Genomic DNA, 17741 nt, shown 5'->3' with positions numbered 1-17741 from the left:
GGGGGCACTACTGATGTTTGCAGATCGGGCGCCCAGCGAGTGTTGCACACTCACTGACGTCACGACCTACGTGGTGAAAGGGATCGAAGCGCTAACTGTTATCGCCGGCGCTACAGGTCCGGCGAATTTGCCGTGCGGCACGGGATTCATCTCCACCGCAGCGCGACTGCCTGAGCACATCATTAGCGCCCCCGCCAGGCGCTAACTGGAGGTGCTAACCTACTGATTTTCGTCCCCTATGTGTGCTATTGTCATGTGACAAAATGCTATTATAATTTTGACATTAAAGTTATCAAGGTTGATTGGCAGTCCTAACTCCAAGGGACCAGTGAACGTAGAGCTGAACTTTGTCTGCTAGTCCTGCAGTTTATTTTTTAACTTGAGCCTGTCAGAAGGAAGAGGTCAGCATGACAGGTACCACAACAAACTCGAATTGACAGATTTTAAACTACAGAAAACTTCTTCTTCGGGAACAGCTCAGAGTAGTTGAGTGAACTTTTCCATGCTGTGTGTGTGTAAAATATTACCTTGTGACTGTGGGTTTTTTCCAAGTTCCTAAACTTTTGTATATTTAGTGTGTGTTACTTATTTTTTTTAAATTCGTCATTTTAGCCTGTGGAAGTCTGGTCTGCTAACAATATTTCCGTATCTAAATAGGCTGACGGCACAGTGGGAATCCTACGTAAACTCCAGTACAAAGGTACCTGCGGCTGAGCTTGTTGTTAGACCTCCAACCACATTAGCCCCTGTGAGGGCAGAGCTAGTGACATGTAAGCTACGTCAGATGGTGTTCATTCGGACAATTGTTTCAAGTTGTCTCTACAAGAAATCAGTAGAATGCCTTTACAATACCAAAAAAAGTCAGAAATTAACTTTTACAAATGTTTCCAATCTCAATTTATATAGGCCTAGAAATTCGGTATAGCCGCGTTTGGGGCGGTAGTCCTGGCGATGCGCAAAGTTTAGCACCAGGCGTAATTTAGCGCCACCTAGCGCGATATTGGGTTGCAGCGCCCCTAAAGGTGATTGCGGCGCTAAATCAGGTGCTGCACACTACTCTTAAGGCGCTAACCCGGCGGCGCAACCCAATTTCGCCGCGGCGGGGCGCAGCGAGGGTGCTGTCAATAATCACTTTCCCTGAGACACAGTGGCGCCGGCCAGCTCTTAAAGGGGCAGGTCAATTGGCATCACCAGACACACTCACTGCCTTGTAGGCCTTCAAAGCGGTGGGAGCCTACCTGTGGCGCACCAGCCTAGCAAGACATGGAAAGGGTGAGGCAGAGGGCGGAATGCCTCACTGATGGGGCATTGGATGCTTTGGTTGGCGCAGTGGAATCAAGGCCAAGGAAGATGGTCGGAATGTGATTTATGTTTTCGACAGTCTCCCGGGTGTGAGAGGCAGTTATGTGTCAGTGTATTAGTTTTGCTTTCTGTTGCCATAGCTTTCTCATGTTTGAAGGAACCACATTTTGTGTAATGAAACACTTTCTTCATTTACAATGGCCATGCCTGCTATTTACATGCATCTTGCCCTTCACAGGCTTGGGGGTATCAGACCAGTTCCATTCCTGTTCTTGGAATGGCAGCAAGCATTCCGTGAGAGGGGCCTAGAAGCTACTTCTGATCAGCCTCTGACGCGCAGCCTGAGAAGAGCCGCTCGCGTAGAAGTTCAGGCCAGCAGTCATCTTCTCAGCCTCCGACAGAGATGTCTTGCACCTTATCTGAGGCTGCAGATCTGGCTGAAGCAGCTGGCACAGCTCAGTCACCACCTCCTTTCTAAATTGCAGCCTTCTGACACACTGCTCCTCCGGCATGTTCATGTAGGAAAACTGCTGTCGGATAACCCTGCCAGCGTAAGGTCTGCTGTGGTGACGTCTGTTGGCCCTCCTCCGTCTGGCCATGCCCGCCCCCCTCTCCCAGCGTCTCAGTGCCCTTTCCAGATGATTCAGCAGCAGGACGTTCTCCTCCAATGCAGCCCCCATAATAAGTGCCCACAGGAAGGTTCCCCGTTGTCAAGGCTCACCAACAGCAAAGTGATGGTCAGAAGGCTGAAGATCGTCTGCCTGCGCTGGCTCAGTGGTCAAATGGCTCTCAGTGTGCAGCTCAGCAACTCTTTGTAGCTCTCGAGGAAGTTGTGATCCAAAAATGGCTGCCATTTTTAAACCACACCAGTCCCCTTTAAATAATGCTCCTCCAGCCCGAGAGCGACTTGGTAAGGTCCAGGTAAACTGTCACTATTAGCACCAGGTGCTACGGAGGGGGGCGCCATTGAATTTCCAGTCCAGGGCACCCAAAAGGCGTTGCACACTCAAATGGCATCATAATCAGCCTGCGCCCATGAGCGGGCGCTAAGATTTAGCGCCGGCGCTAAATGCATGCTCAATATGGGGTGAGGCGCTAGGCGCCTTGCGCCCGCCCGGAAATTGGCTGACGCCCCACTTCTCGGCTTCTTTAGGCGTTAATCGGTGGCGCAACCAACCGAATTTCTCCCCCTTAGTGCCTTATCGCAGCTCTCGGAAATGTGTAGAAAGTTCCTCACATACAATGAATTACTTTGTAGTACAGCAACTGTAGGCTAATGCGGCAGCAATTTTTGCACAAAGCAAGATCCCACAAGCAGCAATGGGATGAATGAGCAGTTAACGTGTTATTTTGTTGGCGCTGGCAGAGCAGGGCACCAGAAAAAAATGCCTGCTCTTCTTGCAGTGGTGCCACGGGCTCTTTAACATCCACCTGAGCAGGCAGAAGAAATCTTGGTTTAACTTCTCATCCAAAGGAAGGCACAACTAACCATGTTATACTCGATTATTCTTTATCCTGGAGTGGGACATGTATCCACAATGTTCCGATTGAGAGGCAACGGTGTTACCAATTGGAATTTAGAACTGAATAAGAATGATTATGCACAGCGGTTCATGCTCGTTAGTTTTGTACCTGAGTCCCCTAGACCGACCTATGTGCACACGCCAAATTAAACAATTTGCTTGCATTCACGTTACCCCTGAACTTCAGTGTATTAAAAACTTGGATCCTATTCTGGCAGTATGGAGCAACAGATTGTACGAGGCTCCACATTAAGTTTAGTTCAGATCTGCTCTGATACATTCACACATAGGCTGGGCCTGCTCTCACATTGAACTTTGCAGACACGCCCCAGGCCTGCTCTCCCACACCCAACGCCTGCTCGTAATCACACCCCAGGCCTGCTCGTACTCACACCCCAGGCCTGCTCGCACCCACCCCAGGCCTGCTCGTACTCACAACCCACCCCAGGCCTGCTCGTACTCACACCCCAGGCCTGCTTGTGCTCATACCCCAGGCCTGCTCGCTCACACCCCAGGCCTGCTCGTACTCACACCCCAGGCCTGCTCGCGCCCACCCCAGGCCTGCTCGTACTCACAACCCACCCCAGGCCTGCTTGTACTCACACCCCAGGCCTGCTCGTACTCACACCCCAGGCCTGCTCGCTCACACCCCAGGCCTGCTCGTACTCATACCCCAGGCCTGCTCGCTCACACCCCAGGCCTGCTCGTACTCATACCCCAGGCCTGCTCATACTCACACCCCAGGCCTGCTCGCTCACACCCCAGGCCTGCTCGTACTCACACCCCAGGCCTGCTCGCGCCCACCCCAGGCCTGCTCGTACTCACAACCCACCCCAGGCCTGCTTGTACTCACACCCCAGGCCTGCTCGCTCACACCCCAGGCCTACTTGTGCTCATACCCCAGGCCTGCTCGCTCACACCCCAGGCCTGCTCGTACTCATACCCCAGGCCTGCTCATACTCACACCCCAGGCCTGCTTGTGCTCATACCCCAGGCCTGCTCGCTCACACCCCAGGCCTGCTCGTACTCATACCCCAGGCCTGCTCGTGCTCACACCACAGGCCTGCTCGTACTCATACCCCAGGCCTGCTCACTCACACCCCAGGCCTGCTCGTACTCATACCCCAGGCCTGCTCGCTCACACCCCAGGCCTGCTCGTATTCATACCCCAGGCCTGCTCGTACTCATACCCCAGGCCTGCTCTCACACACCCCAGGCCTGCTCGTGCACACCCCAGGCCCGCTCGCACACACCCCAGGCCTGCTCATACTCACACCCCAGGCCTGCTCGCACACACCCCAGGCCTGCTCATACTCACACCCCAGGCCTGCTCATACTCACACCCCAGGCCCGCTCGCACACACCCCAGGCCCGCTCGCACACACCCCAGGCCTGCTCATACTCACACCCCAGGCCCACTCGCGCACACCCCAGGCCTGCTCTCACACACCCCAGGCCTGCTCATACACACACACCCCAGGCCTGCTCATACTCACACCCCAGGCCCGCTTTCACACACCCCAGGCCCGCTCGCACACACCCCAGGCCCGCTCGCACACACCCCAGGCCCACTCGCGCACACCCCAGGCCCGCTCTCACAAACCCCAGGCCCGCTCTCACAAACCCCAGGCCTGCTCTCACACACCCTGGGTTCACTTCCACACCCTCTGGGATCATTCTCATGTACTCTGGCCCACTCTCACAAGCAAGGGTGTTAATTTAACAGAGCTGTGCGAACGAGTCCCCTACCCTCCACATAGTGTGTGGTGCTAGTAGATGGACAGCAAGGGGGAAAAATGCTTCAAAGTACATTAGGAGAGAATCTTGCCCTGGGATAGGAGGGGGCTGGGGGTGTGGTGGGGTGGGAGGAATATCACTTGCATGTTGACACTGTTCAGTTTACATTCAGTCGAGAGCAGAAGTCTTTGTGTCAATATTATTATTGTAAATGTTTGTAAATTTTCATTAATGAAAACAAATCCTGGCTTTAAAATACATGGAAAGTATGTTTGTTATGTATTATGGAAAATGTATTAATTATGTTAATGAGAGGTAATTTACATGTGCAAATTGGGTTAATTAAAATGCGAGCTGTCCTATAATTCAAAGGCAATCTCATTATTGAGTAATTTAAAAATAAAAACCTGACGCTGCTCTATAAAGTATTTCAAGTCAGCGGTTGGCCATAGGCAAGCTCCATGGGACACTCACAGCTTTGTGTCACAGGCACTCACCTGGGCCCTTCACAGGATGGTCACTCATTACATGTGCGACTGAGCTCAGCCATGTGCTCAGACACAGTAATAAGTCTTTTGCATTGAACACCTTTCCTTAGGAAGCCGTAGGAGCTCCAATGCAGGGATTCCCTCGCTCTCAGAATGGTGGTGGGGGGGACACCTTGGAGAGCCTGTGGGGAAATCCTGAAGATGTCTTTCTACAGGATGTTCTTCCTGAGCTCTAACTAGCCGGCCCGACATACTCTTCCTCCTCCTCTCATCCTCACTGTGCTGAAACCAAGATCATTGCACTGTCTCCAATTCCTTCTTACCCAGGGTTCTAAAGCTGTGGAATCTCTTACCTCCCTCAGAATACCCTTCCCCCTACATCCTACAGGCCTTTAATACCCAAGCTTGATTTACCACTGCTTTCTGATCTAGTCATCTTCAACTTGGAGGTGTCCTACACTGTAAGACAAGACTCTTTGCCTGGTTTTGCAACAAGATTGGAGAATATCTATTTAAAATTCAAAATACACCATTCAATGTGTTCGTCTTCCTAAAATAATTAGTTCGCTCCTGGTGAATTTTATATGATGCAATGTCATAGGTAGAAAAACTGGGAACAGAAAATGTGAATATCCATAACTTGAGGTCAGGCTCTAAGGCCTAAAGCTTGTGCTTGACCCCTGCTGAAGGTCTCATTATACATACTCTCAGGTTGGTATCCAGCATAACAATTTTCATCAATAGCTTATCTTTCCTGTGTTTAAATGAGCTGCTTTTCTTTCATGTCCAGCTGAAACCAGCTACTGTGACAGAAAGGGAGTACGGTGTGTCTTGGAAGGTACTGAAGGAGCAGCCATTGATGATCTCTGACACATAACATCTAACTTCAATAAAGGTCCAATGCACCTGACAGTGAGGCCTTTTTGTCTGTAGTAATCTAACATTATGAAGAATGGAGGATTTATCCCTCATAAATTGAATCCAATGGTATAAATGGTCTAATTTGATCCCCTTCGCCCTTGCCTACTTTCATTTACAAGCCCAGTATACACGCACTGAGGGACATTAAACCGTGCCCTCTCTGTAAGGAGACGGCATATAAGCTGTGCATCAAATTTCTTTTTTACACACTCCTCCGTGACATTCTGTGAAACCTTCACAAACAAAACACTCATTTGCATATTCAGACTGGAGCCCCGTTTCAAGACTGAACTCCAAAGGTGAAGTCAGGCGTGGAAAATTCTGAGATATTAAAGAATTATCAGCATCTGAATCGTGTCGCAGTCAGAGAGGTTTTTAAAACATTCAGCTGCTTAAGTCTGGCTGGGAACATAATGGGCTAGAAATTTGGTGCATTTGCGCCTCCCGTTAGCGCGTCCGAGAGACACAAACGACTTTTCGCCCGGACGCGGCACAGCTAACGATTCCCACTAAATTCAGCGGGAGTTTAGCGGTGGCGGTAACCGGTAGCGCCCCGCTCTGCTGTGCAGGCGATCACCGAGCACAGCGTCCCGTTTTCGCCCTGCCTGCAAATTTGGCCCACGGCCCCATAATTTGTGCTGGGCAATGACAGCGACCGATTCAGGGGGCGGGAACGGAGCGGCAGGAGGCTCGCAGGGCGGTAAGTAAAGGTGAAGGTGGCGGATGGGGGAAAAATAAATCGGCCGACTTACTTGTCGTGGCCCGTTGCGTCGTTCAATGCGGGGGTCCGTGCCACGTCTGCTCCCTGGTGGTCCAGGTAGGGCCCGGCAGAGTTGTGGGCCTGGGCCCTCCCCTTTAATGAGGAGCGGAGTCCGTCCATGCGGCAGCGCTACGTGGCCCAGTGTGTAGTGCTGCAGAACGCACCACCCCGATATTCGGGGTTATCGCTCTAAGAAGGAAGTGAAGCATTTGAATTAGCTCCACCTCCCTCTTGGGGCGCTAAAACTAAAGTTAGCGATCGCCGGCGCTATTTTTCACCGGGCACTAAATTTAGCGCCCAGACGATGTTAGTGACCCAAAATGGTCGCTAATGAATTCTTCCCCCAATATTTTTTGTTCTTGACGCCACCCCCCACCCCGCCAAAATGTTATTCCACGTCTCTAAAGCTGCGACATGGCTGCATATAGTGACACCACTATTCCCAGCAAGAATGGAGATGAGAGGGTAATTCCCCCCGGCAATCACACTGCTGGAAGTGACTGGGATTGATTTTAACACATAATTTGTGTCGGGAGACCTTGCTGTAGTTTCAGTCATGTGTTTAGTTTGCTGTTGTTCGCAGATTTAAATAGACTCTGTAGACTGTTTGCTGTAGTGTGCTGTTTAAACAGACTCTGTTTGCTGAGTAAATAGACTTTGATGGCTGTAAAAAAAATAGACTGTTTGCTGCGCGTCCTGCCATAAGTCCCACCCCGCCTCATTGGCTGGCACAGTGCAACTCATTGGCTGACACAATGGTGTCAATAGACACTCTGTGCTGACACTGACCAGGATATGGTGCCATAGGTGTTAGCTCTCACTAAAATAAGGTTCCACTATGCTGACTATCACTGGGATATGGTTACGTAGACACTGACTCTTGCTGAAGTAAGTTTTCGAGGCCGTTGAGTCTTGCTGAGATGCTCTGAAGAGCAGTCAGTGTTGTTCTGTAATCCAAACATTATATCTGGCTCACCTTGGCTCACTCTTGGCTCGGACTCAGAAGGTTATACTTGCAAATTCCACTGCAGAACCTTGGCACAGAATCCAGGCTGCCACTTCAGTGCAGTCCTCGGGGAGTGCTGCATTGTTGGAGGTGCTGTCTTTCAGATAAAATGTTAAACGGAGGCTGCACCTGCTTGCTCCAGTGAATGCAAAAGATCCCAGGGCATGTTTTCAAAGACAAGCACGGGAATTCTCCCTGTGTCCTGAAAAGTATACATCTCTTAACCAACTAAAACATTCTCTCATTTGTTGTTTGTGGGACCTGGCCATGTGCAAATTAAAGGTTGCCTACAAAATCAACAGTGCCTTCAAAAGTAATTAATTGGCTATGAAATGCTTTGGAATGTCCTGAGGATGTGAAAAGTGCTATATAAATGCAAACTATTTCTTTGTGTGTGTGTCCAAACAGTGCGTGTTATCAGGCTATTTGACCACAGCCAGGCTTGACCCTAGCCTCACCTGACATTCATATACATGCACCTTCCAGTAATAGGCATTGGACAGTGATAAGGAGCCGGAAGATTGACCCAATTTTCCCCTTCCCAACACCTAGCATTCAGGAGAATTGTAGAGAGCTTGGCTGACATCAGCTAACTCAACACTGACCAGGGATGGGACCAGTGTTCCGCTGCCCTGTAACACAATGAACTGTGGCTCAGCAGGTAGCACTATCACCTCTGCGTCAGAAGGTTGTGGGTTCAAGCCTCACTCCAGAGACTTGAGCCCAAAAATCTAGGCTGACACTCCAGTGGAGTGCTGCACCGTCGGAGGTGCCGTCTTTTGGATGAGATGTTAAACCGAGCCCCCGTCTGCTCTCTCAGGTGGATTAAAAGATCCCATGGCACTATTTTGAAGAAGAGCAGGGGAGTTATCCCCGGTGTCCGGGCCAATATTTATCCCTCAATCAACATCGCAAGAACAGATGATTTCGTCATCATCGCATTGCTGTTTATGGGAGCCTGCTGTGCGCAAATTGGCTGCCACGTTTCCTACATTACAACAGCGACTGTAAAGCACTTTGGAACATCCTGAGGTCATGAAAGGCGCTATAGAAATGCAAGTTTTTGTTCAATTACACGCTGAGGCATCGGGTACCCCGAGGCTTCCTTTTAATAATACGCACATCAGAGCATCAGTACAAAATGTGACGGGAACCCAAATACTGAACGTTCATTAATATCCTAACACACCTTCTCCAGGCAGCACCAATAATCAAAACAATGACGAGTCAGTCTGCACATTTATTATAGCATCACGTCGCAAATCATAAAATTGCCTCAATTTAATTCATTCTTGTTTTAAAGGTCATGATATGAGGATTACAATCACAGTGTGGTTCTAAAGAGAAAGGGAGCGGGTGATTAGTGACGACAACAGTATTCATCTTAATCCGCCTTTCCTCTTTCCTGCAGTTCCCCCCAACAGACACATAATGTAATCGCTGATGTTTGCTCCAGTTTATTGCTTGTAAATACCTCGCCTCTTCCAATGCCTTTTGTCTTCCAACCAGTGAGACTCGGGGCCCCCCACAAATCGACTGGATTCATTTCAATGATTGAGGCTGCGCTCAGTCGTTGAAAGGAGCACCAGGCAAACTGATTCGTGATTTGCAGACCTTTTCTTCTTTTATCACATTCTCAGTCAATGACTCCAAGCCGCAGAGACTGACATTAAGCAGGCATTTTGCACACAGCAAGATTCCACGAACAGCAGCGAGATGAGTAACCAGTTAACCTGACTCCGGCAGTGTTGGTTGAAGTTGGGATCAGTAAAATGTGCGGGCACAGAAACAGGCTGTTCGGCCCAGCTGATTCATGCCAACGCTTTGCTCCGCGTGAGCCACGTATTCTGATCCCGTCCTCCTGCTCGCTTCCCTAATAAATGAACATTCCTCTTTTTCCAGCAACTGTTTAGTTCACTGTGGTGACAGGTTCAAACGTCAGGTGGCAGAAGTTGAAAATGAGGAAGTTAGGAGTGAGGGGGAAGTCTTTTCACACAAAGGGTCGTCATGTTGTGGACTAGGTCGTCAGGACAGCTACGAAAGTGGACGGTTTAAGTGTGTTCAAGGGGACATTAGGGGCTAGATTTTCAGTCGCTTGCGCCAGCAGTTAGCGCCTTAAGAGAAGTGTTTTTCGGGCACTATGCGTGTAGCGCCCGGGCGCAGCGCAGTTTGCGCCCCGCCCCAAATTAAGTTGCCCGTTAGCGCCGGCGCAAAGTTTAGCGCCCGCCCGGATGCGCGCGCAGAAAATGACGTCACATCCTCGTGCAACGCCCTTTGTGCGCCCCGATTCCAAACTTCAGTCGGACCGCCCCATTGTGCGGCTGGCGGCCGGAGCGTTTGGAAAAAGGAACGCAACACAACCAGCGCGGGCCCCGGGGGGCGCAAATTAAAGGGGACGTACTCTCCAGTATAAAGGCCAGCCTTTTTTCAGAAAACACTCTTGTGCAACGCATTTCTGGAGACACAAGGAGGATAGCTAACTGGTTTCAAGCAGCAAGAGCCAGGTATTTTTGGACTCAGGCCAGAGCGCTGCAAGTGGCCTTTTGGAAATTAGAGTGTTTGCCAGGATTTGATGGGGGTTGCATGGGGTGCCAACGCGGAGCTGCAGCTCCATGTCCGTAGGGCTCGCAGACGCATTGTGAGAGGGGCAGCCCTGGCTAGAGGCAGAGGGGGCTACAGGCGTCGGCCACGTAGGCCTTACCCAGTCAGGCTATACCGCCAGCAGCGCTCCTACCTAAACATGAGTGCCGCGCGATGTGTTAAAAGGCTCCGATTCCGAAAGGAGGTGATTGCAGAGATCTGCCACCTGCTTCGCCGAGATCTGCGGCCAAAGCTCAGGTGCAGGACGTCTCTGTCGGTGGAAGTGAAGGTGACGGTGGCATTGAACTTCTATGCCACCGGCTCCTTCCAATACGCTGCTGGGGACATAGCAAACATCTCCCAGTACGGCGCGCATTCGCCAGGTGACCGAAGCACTGTTCAGAAGGAGAAGCCAATTCATCTCCTTCCCCATGGCCCTGGAGAGCCAGCATCAGCGCGCATTGGGATTTTCCAGACTCGGGGAATTCCCCTTGGTGCAGGGCGCCATTGACTGTACGCATGTGGCTTTGCGGGCCCCTCTGGAGCATGGCGAGCAGTATCGCAACAGGAAGGGCTACCATTCTCTGAATGTGCAGCTGGTGTGTGACCACAAGCAGCGCATCATGGCAGTCAATGCCAGCTTCCCAGGCAGCAGCCACGATGCCTTTATCCTGCGGCAGAGTACTGTGCATGACATGTTCCAGGCACAGCCTCCCCCAAGAGGATGGCTACTCGGGGACAAAGGCTATCCTTTGTGCACCTGGCTCATGACCCCGCTCCGCGCGCCCAGGAGCGCTGCTGAAGAGGCCTACAACGAGAGCCATCAAACCACCCGCAACATCATCGAGCTAACTATTGGGGTCCTCAAGCAGCGGTTCCGCTGCCTTGATCGCTCCGGAGGAGCTCTCCAGTATTCGCCGGACCGGGTCTCCCAATTTGTGGTGGTTTGCTGCATGCTACACAACCTGGCTATCCGCAGGACTCAGGCACTGCCACCTGACGTTGGACCAGCACCTCAGGAGGAGGAGCAGGAGGAGCATGAGGAGGAGGAGGAGGAGGAGCAGGCGTACGTTCCCAGGAGGGAGCGACCAGGGCCAAGGGCCGCACGACGCCACCTTATTACACGGTACTTCTAAGCCCCCTGTCAGGGAATGGCCAGGGGCCATGAGGGAAGATGAATGCAGCCGCTCCGCAAACCCTCAGCCGGCGAAGCCAACAAACACTAAGAAGAACAACCATGGAGACTGCATGAATAAAGATAATTTTTTATTACACAAAAATGAAAAGCCCTTCCCACATGAATCCCCAAAAACAATAAACGGGCCCCACAAAAAGCCCAACAAACGACTCACTCCCACAAACTGGGGAGGAGTCACTCCCCCTTTCTTCAAACCGGGCCTCAACGTCGGCCTAACGCAAAAAATAAGCCCTCCAACAACACAACCATGGGCAAAATAAAGATGGCCACCGCCATATAAAAGGAAAGCTGCCAACACCCTCTACTGAGTGGCCCGCGAGGGCGAGACCTTGCCCAGCCTTTTGCCTCCCCTGCCCGGCCTGCTGCTCCTTCGCAAGCTCTGCCCAGTGGCTGCTGCGAGGCTGGGGGAAGGTGCCTGAGGCTCAGATGCCCTTCCGCCAGATGCCGCTGGGGGGCGGCCTACACGGCGTTTGGGCCTCGAGGGGCCGTCTGCTGAGTGGCGCACCTGAGCCTGGCCACCATCAGCTGCAGCCGCTTGCCCTTGACGCCCCAGTGGGGGAATGGCGGCGACGGATGGCGCAATGTGGGCCAGCTGGCGTGTGGGATGCGCTGGCTGGTGCTGTGGCGCGGTGGCACTCGGCCGGGCCCGCACTGCAGGATCCGCAACAGTCAGCCGAGGGGCGGCTTGCTGGGATGGTCCAGCGCGGCGGCTGCCCTGGCGATGCCTGCCTGAGACAGCGCGTGTGGCAGCAGTGAGTGCCCCTGTGGTCCTGGTGTGCGCGCGCATCACAGCCGCCAGGGTCTTGACGGCATCAGTCAGCATGCGGCCACTCGCGGCAGTTGCTGCCCCGAACTCGCGCACACTGGTCGCCAGCGACTCGATGGCCTCAGGCATGCGCCCCACCACGCTCATGAGCTCCGTGTGGCGCCGGTCCGAATCCTCGGCCATCTTATCCAGCTTCCGCACCTCCTCCGAGGTGGAGTTGTCCGGACTGGAGTCGCGACTCTCCCGCTGGGGAGGAGGGGGCCGAACTAGGGGACCCTTGCCGCGTTGGTGGCGGCGAGTGTGCCGAACAGCAGCACTCCCCTCTGATCCTTCCCCCCTTTGGGGGGAAGGCCGCGGGCCACGCGCACGGCTCCTGGGTGGCTGGACGCCACTGGTCCCAGAAGCTGCATTGCCCTGCGACAGTTCCTCCAGGCACTCGTCCAGTGAGGAGGTGTCAAGCATTTCCTCCTCTCCTGCGGGACGTGACTGTTCCCCCGAAGGTCCGGCTTGCTCCTCCTCCTCCTCCTGGTCGGAGGTGCTGTCACTGGCAGCTTCAGGGTCCTGGTCGTCACCAGCTGAAAGCAGGAATCCACAAGAGTAGCTTCAGAGTGAGGAGACGGCGTCAGCGAGGGAGTTAGGACTGGTGGCATTCAGCGCATTGGTGGGACAGTGGCAAAGGAGGTAGCTCGGATGGGCCAGTGCGACGCGAGAGGGCCAAAAGGCGAGGTCCTTACCATTGCCGGGCAGTGGAGGGTCGGATACTCCGCACGCTGTGGGGACAATCACACGGGCTCCCATGAGCACACACACGCGCTCCTCCAGCCGAGTGAGCTTCTGCAGCTTGGCGCGGCCACCCCTGGCACGCGCCTGGCGATTAACCGCTACTTTAGCCTGCAAGAGAAAGGACGGGCTGTAAGTGCGCAGTGAAGCCCTGATGTAGTGTGCACTGCCTCCCATGGTGGAATAGCGTGGACAGAGTGAAGCCCTGATGTAGTGTGCACTGCCTCCCATGGTGGAATAGCGTGGACAGAGTGAAGCCCTGATGTAGTGTGCACTGCCTCCCATGGTGGAATAGCTTGGACAGAGTGAAGCCCTGATGTAGTGTGCACTGCCTCCCATGGTGGAATAGCTTGGACAGAGTGAAGCCCTGATGTAGTGTGCACTGCCTCCCATGGTGGAATAGCTTGGACAAAGTGTAGAGTGCCGAATGGCCATGTGATGCTCATGACTGTCCCAATGCTGCTGGCTGAGGGCTGGCCAATAGGACTTTCAGCTCCCTTTGCCCATCATGTCAGGTGTACATGCAAGAATGAGGAGGAGACTGGAAAGGCTACTCACCTTCACAATCCTGGTCAGATCGTTGTATTTTTTACGACATTGTTTGTGGGTCCTGGGGGCATCGCTGGTGAACGTCACCCTCTGGGCGATCTGCTTCCAGGCTTTGGTGTAGTCGTGGTGGGTTGGATTCCTCCCACTCTCTGGGAACAAGATCTTGCGCCTCACCTCCAGAGCTGTGACCATTATGTCCAGATCACCCTCTGAGAAGCGCAGGGCACGCTGACGGGCCTTCTCTGGCGTTGCCATGACTCCCTGGGGCTGAGCAGCAGTGTTGAGGCCTCTTTGCAAGGCTGCAGTGTGCAGGGCGTGGCAGCAGACCAATTCGTCCCTTCCCCCTTTAAGAGCTGGTCGGCGCCACGGGGTCTGCTGTCAGTCCAAAAATGACCGCACCCGCGCTGCGCCCCGCCTGGGCGCTATCCCTCTGGACCGCCGGCTTAGCGCCTAAAGATAGGAGTGGAACGCCTCTTTTAGCGCTCCACCAATCTCTTAGGGCGAAGCCACTGAATTTCTGGCAACGGGGCGCTACTTCGGGCGGGCGCTAAGGTTAGCGCCCCAAAACTGTCTATACTGAAAATCTAGCCCTAGGTGTTACCACTTAGAGCAGGATTGAGGGATCTGGTGAGGACACAGAAAACTGGAATTGATCTGTCAGAAAGGGGAAGGTTTATTGTACTTCACAGAATGCGACAGCACAGAAGGAGGCTATTCGGCCCATCGTACCTGTGCCGGTTAAGCGGAACGTTCTTCAGTTCCTGGAATCATCCAAGGACGACAATGCTGATGGTGGCCAGTGATGGCTGCTTAGGCCATCCCCTCACCGTGACTGTAAGGGGGCCACAGTGCCAGACCAGATCAACCAGCAGAAAAAATTAACAAAAATGCCCTCTTTACAGAGCTGTTATTATTTTGCAAAATCGGATTGAAATTCAGCAAGCACCACGATGCCCTGTCAATCCTATTGAGAGATAACTTGTTAATATGCTTCAGGATATAAATCGAGGCTCTGGGACCTCCACGATTGACAATCAGCCCTTGATCCAGTTGGATATTCGGAGCATGTTATAAAAAAAATGATCTGTTTTGTGAAGATAGAATTGTGAAGGTCTGAGGCTTTGTTGAGTTATTTCCCATGAAATGGAGATTGTCTATAAATGTTATATATATATGAATACATATATGAAATATAGGAATGATAGAGATCGGAAAAACACCCTTGGATTTTTCTAAATTTCCATGTTAGTTGCTAAATTAACACAACAACATTCCAAACAACAAGGCCACCTGACACCCTGCCTGTTACATTCGATCAACAACTGATTGTCAATCATTTCACAATCAGACAGGTTTCATCAAAGATGTGTTCCATACTACAGCCAATGCTCAGCTTGAGAATTCTATCATTTGCCGACGTTACCATAAGCTCCATTTCACTTTATAAGTAACTTGAATTGACACACTAGTCCTGATTTTCCACAACTCTGCTGCAGCCCTAGGGTCTCACGGCAGCAGACGCAGGTATGAAAATCGCTATTGCCTCAGCGTTAATATATAGGGCTATGTTATTACATAAAGTAATGATATTCAATAGAGTACCAATGCTTCATAGAGGAGTCTTACTAAGCTGAGCAGTGTTACTCGACAACGATAGCATCCCTCAAAATCAGCGACCCTCGGCAACAGTTACCCTTGGCAACAACAGCATCTCTCGACAACGCCGACCCTCGACAACAACAACCCTCCCCTCCTCCCCCTCCCCCCCACACATACACAATCTGCAGATACCACAGGTAACTATAGAGAGATGGCAGAAATATTAAATCGTTACTTCGCTTCAGTATTTACCAGAGAGATACAACAGATGGATATGACATTGGATGACGAGATTAGTAACAAGATAAGTGCATTTAAAATTTTAAAAAAGGGGATATATTAAGTAAACTAATCAAACTCAAAGAGGGTAAAATCCCTGGTCTGGATGGATTGCATCCACGCATTTTAAAAGAATCTAGGGAAGAGATGGCTGAGGCATTACGAAGCATATTTATTAATTTGTTAGAAAAAGGTACAGTGTCAGAGGACTGAAAAGAAAGAAAGACTTGCATTTATATAGCGCCCTCCACGATCATCAGACGTCTCAAAGCACTTTACAGCCAATGAAGTACTTTTGGAATGTAATCACTGTTGTAATGTGGGAAACACGGCAGCCAATTTGCGCACAGCAAGCTCCCACAAACAGCAATGTGATAATGACCAGTTAATTTGTTTTTGTTAATTGAGGGATAAATATTGGCCAGGACACCACGGATAACTCCCCTGCTCTTCTTCAAAATAGTGCCATGGAATCTTTTACATCCACCTGAGAGAGCAGGCCTCGGTTTAACATCTCATCCAAAAGACGCACCTCCGACAGTGCAGCACTGCACTGGAGTGTCAGCCTAGATTTATGTGCTCAAGTCTCTGGAGTGGGACTTGAACCCACAACCTTCTGACTCAGAGGCAAGGGTGCTACCAACTGAGTCACTGGTTGACACCCACTAGCGGATAGCTAACGTAATACCGATATTTAAGAAGGGGGATAGAACATGTCCAGGGAATTATAGGCCAGTCAGCTTAACATCGGTGGCAGGAAAAATAATGGAATCCCTACTAAAGGAGAAAATAGAAGAACATCTAGAAACCAAAAATATAATAATGAATAGTCAGCATGGATTCAAAAGGGAAAGTCTTGCTTGACCAACCTTATTGAATTTTTTGAAGAGCTAACAGAGAGAGTAGACAAGGGTAATGCAGTAGATGTAAGTTATCTAGATTTTTAAAAGGTCTTTGATAAGGTACCCCATAATAGACTGATGAACAAGGTCAGAGAATGTGGAGTCAGGGGACAAGTAGCAGAATGGATTGCTGGCTGGCTTCAGGACATAAAGCAGAGTGTAGGAGTAAAGGGTAGCTATTCACAGTGCAGAAGGTAGGTAGTGGTGTTCCACAAGGATCAGTGCCGGGACCACTGCTGTTCACAATTTACATTAACGATTTAGACTATTTAGACTTTGGAATCAAAAGCACAATTTCTAAATTTGCGGATGTCACCAAATTTGGGGGGATAGTCAATACTGAGGAGGACTGCAACAAATTACAGGAGGACATTAGTAAACTTGCAGAATGGGCATATAATTGGCAAATGAAGTTCAACACAGATAAATGTGAGGTATTACAGATTAGTAGGAAGAATAGGGACTTATCACTTGGAGGGTGCGAGTCTAGGTGGGGTAGAGGAACAAAGGGATCTCGGAGTACAAATACACAAATCGCTAAAAGTTGCACCACAGGTTAGCAAGGCCATAAAAAAAGCAAACCAAGCACTAGGGTTTATTTCTAGAGGGACAGAATTGAAAAGTAGGGAAGTTATGCTAAACCTGTATCGAACCTTGGTTAGACCACACTTGGAGTACTGCGTACAGTTCTGGTCGCCATATTATAAAAAGGATATAGAGGCACTGGAGAGGGTGCAGAGAAGATTTACAAGGATGGTAACAGAAATGCGAGGGTATACATATCAGGAAAGGATGAACAGGCTGGGTCTCTTTTCTCTTGAAAAAAGGTTGAGGGGTGACCTAATAGAAGTCTTTAAAATTATGAAAACTTTTGACAGAGTGGATACAGAGAGAATGTTTCCACTTGTGGGGAAGAGCATAAGCAGAGGCCATCATTATACAGGAAACTCTCTTTTTACCGGCACCTAATAACTGGAAATCTCTCTTAACTGGCAAAATTCAGGAGTAGGTTCAGGTAAGTTTTACTTCCTATTAGTGGTCGTGTAACTGGGGTTCCTGGATCTGTGGCCGTGTAACCGGGGTTCCTGCACCTGTTGCTATGCAACAGGGATGCCTGGATCTGTGGCCGTGTAACCGGGGTTCCTGCACCTGTTGCTATGCAACAGGGATGCCTGGATCTGTGGCTGTGTACGGGGCTCTCGTACCTTAGTAAGTATACCTCTCTGTAATCCGGACTTTTTGATCAACCGGCAGCACGCCGGTCCCGCCAGTCCCGGATAAAAAAGAGTTTCCTGTAAGATAGTCACCAAGAAATCCAATAGGGAATTCCGAAGAAACTTCTTTACCCAAA

At 50.9% G+C, this 17741-nt stretch overlaps 1 protein-coding gene across 2 annotated transcripts in view; it reads right to left on the bottom strand.

Moving 5' to 3' along the window:
- Nucleotides 1-17741, bottom strand: part of LOC147100008 (NT-3 growth factor receptor-like) — a 945826-nt gene that overhangs the window by 374640 nt on the left and 553445 nt on the right. The window lies entirely within an intron of this gene.

This window comes from Somniosus microcephalus, chromosome 27 (assembly GCF_052327205.1).
Source record: "Somniosus microcephalus isolate GS21.2 chromosome 27, FLI_Smic_1.0, whole genome shotgun sequence".
Classification (NCBI taxonomy): Eukaryota; Metazoa; Chordata; class Chondrichthyes; order Squaliformes; family Somniosidae; genus Somniosus; species Somniosus microcephalus.
This window is presented reverse-complemented; position numbering and strand designations above follow the sequence as displayed.